General features: G+C 50.0%; 1 pseudogene; it reads left to right on the top strand.

Annotated features, from left to right (window-relative positions):
• Window positions 1-4667: 4667 nt before the first annotated feature.
• Window positions 4668-8242, top strand: LOC140738914 (uncharacterized; annotated as a pseudogene).
• The last annotated feature ends 276 nt before the right edge of the window (window positions 8243-8518 follow it).

Genomic DNA, 8518 nt, shown 5'->3' with positions numbered 1-8518 from the left:
CCATCCAATGTTGCTTCACTCCTGATGAAGGGTTTCGGCCTGAAACATCGTCACTACCTCCTCCCATAGATGCTGTCTGGCCTGCTGAGTTCTGCCAGCATTTTGTGTTTTGTATTTATTTCCAGCATCTGCAGATTCACTCGTGTGCCTTAGAATTTCATTTGCCCTTTTACTTAATTTCAAGCAATTTGATGTTTGTCAGAGATGCAAACTGAATGGAACGTTTTATAGACTTTTCCTTGAGATCAAGATGTTCATTCTGGGAAAGAGGCAGATTATATCTTCATATACCTTTGATAAGACATAACCATATTGAATTTACTGACCTAAACCCTTATACCAGTTAGACATACAGCTGTGTTTCGCATACGTGGCGATAGGCAGTTTTCACACTGGGCAAGAATCACGGTTCAATTGGGCAATGTATTTCTTTGGATAATTCTTTTATGAAAAGATTTGAACCTCTGTTCTCAATTTTAAATTGTTAGCACAATGTCGACATGGAATGTACCTGCAATTTGGGCTTGTTCTGCCGCATATTTTTAAGATACAATTGATCCAATCACTAGACGGCGATAGAGAGCTGTCTGCCATCTCACGAATGTCACGACTCAGTGGGACGCTGCCAACCTGAATCTGCATCGCTGCAAGCACCCATCCCACAAAACTTGCTTTACTTAAAGAAAGAAATGAGCCTTTATTCCTTAATGTTTATTTCACCGAGGCATGTGGAAACAACTAATGCACTGCAGTGCAGGCGGAATAGATCGGGATAAACGAGATCCGCCGGAGGGAAGTTAGTAATTTGTGGTCACAGACTGAACATTTCTAACCGACTTCAACAGAGTTAGATCCGGTTCTTGTTATATTCGTCCCACTGCACCGAGTCTGGGTCTTGCGGAGGTGCCAACTGAAGGTTATGCACACTTTAATACAGCAGATTTGGCGTTGAACGGTGCCCGCTACCCCGCCTTCTCCTCGCCCTCGCTGCCGCGGCGGTTCAGTGACACTCCGAGCCCCGCACACGGTCTCCCCGTCCGCTCCCCGCGGGCCCCTGGTGCCTCCTGCATCTGCCAACGATTCATCAGCTCGGGGACGAACATTTCACCAGATACAAAAACTGAAATAAAAGTCCCGTCCGAAAGCGAGTCCCTCCACTCGATAGGGAGTGGTAGAGGAACACTGGCCTTTCGCTGTTGAACGCCCACGTCCGTGCGGGGGACCCCGGCGCTGAGATTCACTTCCTTGTGGGCATACTCAAAAATCCATAACAGAATGAACTATACTGCCACGCCAACTTGGGTGTTCAACCAGTGTACAAACTGTGCAAATATAGAAAGAAAGAAAGAAATATAATAAATGTATATAGCCCTGCAGCCGGAGTCTGCGGAGATCCCTCGACTGGGTGGCGATCCCTCAGTAAGAGGGAGCTCATTCAGATCGGGGTGCTACCGTTCAATTCTTTTTCGCCTCTGTTTAGCGTTTAAAATATTTATATATTTTTAACAATAGACTTGTTTTAGTTGCTTAATTCAAATTTAATTGCATTTAAATGAATGCAGACCTCTGAGGTGGTTTAACAATGATTAAACATTTTGAAAATGCGCCACTGAGGAGACGACAATGCGGAAAGCCAGCGAAATTGCCCATGGCGCATCCGAACAAGGGCAGGCTGCCCTCTGTGCGGGCGACAGGGTCGATGAGAGCCGGACCCACGGACACATTCTCCACAAACCAGGGCTCACCGACTTCAGAGAGCCGCCACACTCTAACGCACATACAGAGCAGTAATGGATTTCACTAGACGTTGACGGACAAGCTGTAGACAGAAGAGTCTGCTGGAACAAGGGAAAACGAACGCCTAGATGAATTTCGTCGGGTCAGGCAGGGTCGGTGGAGTGTGGGAGTCTGCACTGGGACTGGAAGGGAAGAGGGACAAGGCTGGTCCGTGATTGATGGAACCAGGTCAGGAGGGGCTGATGGGCAGATGGAACCAGGTGGGGGAAGAGGGTGGGGCAAGTAAACAGATTTCTTTCTTTCTCCTTCCCTTCACCTTTCCCATCCGCTGTCCCCACCTGCTTCCATCTGCCCAACAACACCCCCGTCCAGTTCCACCTATCCTCTACAAACCTCAACCCCACTCCCTCCCAACACTCCGCCTATTGCCAATTGCAGGCAGTCAGTCCTCCTCCCGCTCAGATCTTGATCCAGTTTCAGCCGCCATTCCAACATTCTGCTTTTCATTTGTAGTGCTGGAGCTGGGGTTTTAGAAAGGCAATGTGTGTAACTTCTTCTCTTTTCTCAGTTCAAAGTAAATTTATTATTAAAGTACATATATGTCGCCATATACAACCCTGAGATTAATTTCCTTGCTCAATAAATCTATAATAGTATAATAATCACAATAGAATCAATGAAAGACCACACCAACTTGGGTGTTCAACCAGTGTGCAAAAGACAACAAATGGTGCAAATACAAAAAAAAATAAGCAAAAAATATTGAGAACAGGAGATGAAGAGTCCTTGAAAGTGGGTCCATAAGTTGTGGGGACATTACAATGATGGTGCAAATGAAGTTGAGTGAACTTACCTCCTTTGGTTTAAGAGCCTGATGGTTGAGGGGTAATAACTGTTCCTGAACCTGGTGGTGTGAGTCCTGAGGCTCCTGTACCTTCTTCCTGATGGCAGCAGTGAGAAGAGAGCGTGTCCTGGATGGTGGGGGCCCCTGTTGACGTTCCATTTGGTTATTTGACTTTTGGGGGGAAACGTGCCCTCAGTTCGCGCCAAGTCTATTGCTTTCTTTTAATCTCCTCTACTTCAAGATCACGTCCAACCCACACCTTCACTGTTTAGAGATTGGTCCTCAAAAGGTGTTCTGTTCTGTCAAAGATAAGGATGGATGAATTTCCATCAGAGAGAATTGTGAGCAAGAGATGCGAGCTTGACAGACCCAGTCCTTACCAATACATTCTTCCACTAGTTTGCCTGGCTTTTAGTGAGAGGCCGTTGACACCTCTTTAAAAGAAAGCTGTAATACTCTTATTTATCTTCATTGTTTTGATTTATACTGCTGGCTGGCACATAAAAAAACAAAGCTTTCCTCATCTTTTCCTCAAGGAGTCAATATTACATGTTTCCAGCAATAACTGTCCTTCGCACAAGTGAATTGTGGACATTTCACCCTGATCTAATCAAATAGATTATCTTTTCTGCTCATTTTACTGATTTGCAGACTGCATAAAATTTGTAAGCAAAAACCCTGTCTCTCAGCTTTCATTAAATTGCAGTAGCTTGGATTTACTGGATTATAAATGGTGAATTTAAAGCATATTAAAATAAGATTACATTCTCCCATTTTCTCAGAATCTAAAGGCTTCATGTGGTAGTTAGTGTTATTTGCACAGCTGGATCTGGCAGCCAGCTTATGTACAAGAACACCTCAGTGACACCATCAAGAAAAGTGACCAAACAATCCGATTTTGGTAACTGTTGACTGTGCCCAGGAGAAATCCTTGCATTTGGTTGGATGGAGAGTTGGGAGACCTTGACTGTGGAATGTTTCTGATGAACAGAACAGCCTTTCAGTTCGTGTGCAGGGATGCTGAGAGAGCCACGGAGCTCTTCCAAAGCTCTGTTTGGTGCTGACAGTTAGACAATGCTGGAGCTGACGCGAAGCCTTACCTCAGGAGTTGGAGGCGCTGCTTGCCTCCTTTCTTTGCAGAGCCTGCTGGAGGGCACCAACAAGTACCATCACAGGTTGGCACTCATGTAGCTCATCACTTCTTCACACTGTCTCACTTAGTGGGTACTAACTGATGGTACAAGAACTTCACTCAACTCAATGGTGAACCACCTATGACTCACTTTTAAGGACGCTGCAACTCATGTTCTCAGTATTATTTACTTATTTTTTATTATTTGCCCAATTTGCCTTCTTTTGCACCTTGGTTGTTTGTCAGTCTTTGTTCATGAATAGTTTCTTTCCATAAATTCTTTATTTTACTGTAAAAGAAATCTTGAGGTAGCACAGTAACTCATACATACTTTAATACTGTAATACATTTTGAATGGTGGGGCAGAGATACGTGTCTACCATAGGAGGTGTAAGGCAATCCTTCTTTTTGCTAGCCTGCAGGTCACCCTTGGGCGAGGTGCAACACCTGCTTAGCCCCCCGATTAGGGAGGGTCATGTGAAGCCATGGGAACAGGTGGAGGATGATCATACAAGCAGCTGGTGCATACCATAAGTCCTGGTTATATGGCATCCAATGCCAGGCAATCTCTGAAGAGTATTGATAATCTGTGTCCTCTGAGAGGAGGACCCCCACAAAAGCTACGATGAATCTAAGGAAAAGATACCCCCCGGGGTGCCCGAGAGGGGGGAGGATGAGCACCCCAGTCAGCCGGACACGACAGCATCAGACTCAGGCGATGAACAAACGACTACGAGCAAGCAGTGCGCATGTGGCAAAATCTGCAAGAACGATCGTGGCTTGAAGATCCACCAAGCGAGGATGAAGTGTCTGGCGGGAGCTGAAGCAGCACAACGCGCAGGGGTCCAACCTGGTGAGACGAAGGAGGTGCCAGACCCAGAGTCACCCCATAGTGCCCGGAACCTCCAAGTGTTGCAAACTAACCCCTCTAACATCACGTCTAACAGGAGGCAGATCAAATGGCCTGCAGCTAGCATGACTTCATTGCAGAAGCAGTTTGATGAAGATGTCAACCAAATTCTGGAGGCAACAGCAAAGGGAGAGGTGGACAGGAAGCTACAAACCATGACAACAATCATTGCCAGCATCGCAGCTGAACGGTTCAGAGAAGAGGAGAAGAAAGGCTCCAGAACACCTTACTCGAAGAACCAAAGAGCGTTGAGGATCCACAACATCAGGCAGGAGAGGAAAGCGCTGAAGTCCCAGTACAAGGAGGCAGGAGAAGAGGAGCACATCGGCTTGGCCCAGCTGACGTGCACACTATGAAAGAAGATCAGGGTTCTCCGCCGGGCGGAGTGGCATCGGAGACGGTGTCGTGAAAGGGCCCGAAAACGTGCTGCCTTTATCGCCAACCCCTTCAGATTCACCAAGGAGCTGCTGGGGCAGAGGCGCAGTGGGAAACTGGCCTGTTCGCAGGAAGACATGGACCAGCATCTGAAGAAGATTTACAGTGATCCTGAACGAGAGCAGGAGCTGGGAGAGTGTAACATCCTGATAGACCCCCCGGAACGGGATGTCCAGTTCGACATGTCAGAGCTGCAGCTAAAGGAAGTCAGAGAGGTCGTCCGCAAAGCAAGGGCAAGCTCGGCTCCGGGACCTAGCAGCACCTCGTACAGAGTGTACAAGAACTGCCCCAAGCTCCTGCTGCGTCTGTGGAAGATCCTGCGGGTCTTCAGGAGGAGGGGGAAGATCCCAGAGCAGTGAAGAGTGGCTGAAGGGGTGTGCATCCCGAAGGAGGAAAACGCCATCCAGACAGACCAGTTCCGCATCATCTCCCTGCCGTGTGTCGAGGCAAAGATCTTCTTCAGCGCCGTTTCCAATCGGCTGTGCACCTACCTAGCCAGGAACACCTATATCGATACATCAGTCCATTTCCGGGAGGCCGGGCTGTCTGGAGCACACCGGTGTGGTGACACAGCTCATCAGGGAGGCCAGAGAGAACAGGGACAACCTGTCAGTGCAGTGGCTCGACCTGGCAAATGCATATGACTCCATTCCGCACAAGCTGGTGCAGCTCACACTGACCAAGCATCACGTCCCCAGCAGAATCAGAGACCTTATCACCGATTATTACAGCAGCTTCAGGATGAGGGTCTCTTCAGGAGCAATTACATCAAGCTGGCACAAGGTGGAGATCGGCATCATCACAGGGTGCACTGTCTCAGTGACACTGTTCTCCCCAGCCATGAACATGCTCACTGAGTCTGCTGAAACGGAGTGCAGAGGGCCCAGAGTGAATTCTGCTCAACGGCAACCACCTATCAGGGCACCTCACAGTCACCACAGAATCAGTCCCAGGCTGCCGGTGGGTTCTGCAGGGGCTCGAAAAGCTGGTGGAGTGGGCCCGGATGCGTTTCAAACCAACCGAATCAAGATCTATGGTGCTGAGGAAAGGCAAGGTGGAGAACAAGTTCTGGTTCAGCTTCGCAGGCACAGCCATCCCAACCATCACAGACACAAAATACTCTGCAGATGCTGGGATCAAAGCAACACGCACAACACGCTGGAGGAACTCAGCAGGTCGGGCAGCGTCCGTGGAAACGAGCAGTCAGTGTTTCGGGCCGAGACCCTTCATCAGGACAGACGAGGGAGGGGGCAGGGGCCCTATAAAGAAGGTGGGGGGGAGGGTGGGAAGGAGAAGGCTGGTGGGTGTCAGGTGAAAAACCAGTAAGGGGAAAGATCAAGGGGTGGGGGAGGGGAAGCAGGGAGGGGATAGGCAGGAAAGGTGAAGAAGGAATGTGAGGGGAAAGCACTATGGGTAGTAGAAGGAGGCAGAACCTTGAGAGAGGTGATAGGCAGTTGGAGGAGGAGGCAGAGTGAAACTGGGATGGGGGAAGGGAGGGGGAGGGAATTACTGGAAGTTGGAGAATTCAATGTTCATGCCAAGGGGCTGGAGACTACCCAGACAGTATATGAACCATCACAGAAAAGCCAGTCAAGAGCTTAGGTAAGGTTTTTGACAGCTCTCGTAAGGGACACGGCATCCATTCAGGCAACCTACACGGAGTTGGATGGCTGGCTGAAATCTGTGGACAAGTCTGGCCTACCTGGGAAGTTCAAAGCCTGGGTGTATCAGCATGGCATTCTTCCCAGAATCCTGTGGCCCCTCCTTGTCTGCGCAGTTCCGATCTCAACATTCGAAACCTCAGAGAGGAGTGTCAGCAAGCACCTCAGGAGATGGCTGGGGCTGCCAAAGAGCCTGAGCAGCGTCGCCCTCTATGGACACCACAATAAACTGCAACTGCCCTTCAAATCCCTGGAGGAGGAATTAAGATAACAAGAGCCAGAGAAGTGGTACAGTACAGGGACTCAAGTGATCCGAAGGTGCCTAGAGCAGGGATCCAAGTGAGGATTGGCAGGAAGTGGAGGGCAGAGGAAGCTGTTCAGGAAGCAGAGGCAAGGCTGCATCACAGGAGGCTGGTGGGAGTGGTCACACGAGGCCGAGCTGGGCTAGGATCCTTTCCAACTCCCCAAATGGACACCATCAGAGGGGAGGAAAGACCAGGAGGAGCCTCCTGATCAGACCCCAGCTTGTGTCCAGATGGCTAGCTTACTTATGACTCCATGGTTTCCCTCTTTTGAGCCACAGCCATCTTGAGGCCCTCTCTGCCACATCGGTGGTACTGCAGATGGCTCTCCTCTTCCTCTCTCCCTCGATGCCCAGGAGGAGGTGAGAGCAGCAGTGGAGGAGACGAGAACCTGCAAGACGGTGGGAATGAAGCAACAGTGTGCTTGGACAAGATGGGAGAATGCGGTGGAGAGGAAAGTGACCTGGGCTGAGCTTTGGAAAGTCGAGCCACACCGCATCCAATTTCTCATCCAGGCAGTGTACGATGTGCTTCCAAGCCCATCAAACCTGCACACATGGGGCAAAGCAGAGTCATCTGCATGCCCACTGTGTTCCAAGCGAGGAACCCTGGAGCACATCCTCAGCAGCTGCACAAGGGGAATTGGTGTGGGACGGTACCGATGGAGGCATGATCAGGTCCTGAAGACCATCGCTGAAGCCATCAGTGCAGGAGTGGAGTGGGCGAAGCGGTCCCAACCCTCCAAGCAGACCATTGCCTTTGTCAGAGCTGGGGAGCAGCCAGTACCCGCCAAAAGAACATCGGCAGGTATCCTGACCTCTGCAAGGGACTGGCAGCTGTTGGTGGACCTCAAGCGGCAGCTGAAGTTCCCCAACCATATCACAGCCACCACCCTGCGACCAGACATTGTCCTTGTGTCTGAGTCTACCAAGCAAGTGGTGCTGCTGGAGCTGACAGTCCCATGGGAAGATCGCTTGGAAGAAACTCTCCAAGTACACAGAACTGGTCAGCAACTGCCAGCAGGCTGGATGGAGAGCGAGGTGTCTCCCAGTGGAAGTTGGTTGTGGGGGATTCGCAGCCCGTTCCTTAGCCAGAGCCTTAAGCAATTTGGGCATCGAGGGAGAGAGGAAGAGGAGAGCCATCCGCAGTACCACCGATGCGGCAGAGAGGGCCTCGAGGTGGCTGTGGCTCAAGAGAAGGGAGCCATGGAGTCATGTGTAGCTAGCCATCCGGACACAAGCTGGGGTCTGATCAGCCCCGGCTGGGTCACCTGGAGAAGGGTGTATGATGTTGATCAACCCAAAACACCCGAGGATTCCAGGAACACCACTGAAGATGTGTCCAGAGGCATCAGTGCTGTATGTACACAGCATAATGGCTGGGGTCACCCATCTTGTAAAGACACTGCCCAGAAGAAGGCAATGGCTAATCACTTCTGTAAAAAATTTGCCGAGAGCAATTATGCTCACTGAAAGACCATGATTGCCCTTGTCATAC

Source organism: Hemitrygon akajei, chromosome 14 (genome assembly GCF_048418815.1).
Source record: "Hemitrygon akajei chromosome 14, sHemAka1.3, whole genome shotgun sequence".
NCBI lineage: Eukaryota > Metazoa > Chordata > Chondrichthyes > Myliobatiformes > Dasyatidae > Hemitrygon > Hemitrygon akajei.
Note: the sequence above shows the minus strand (reverse complement) of the source record. Positions and strands in the feature narration are given on the sequence as shown.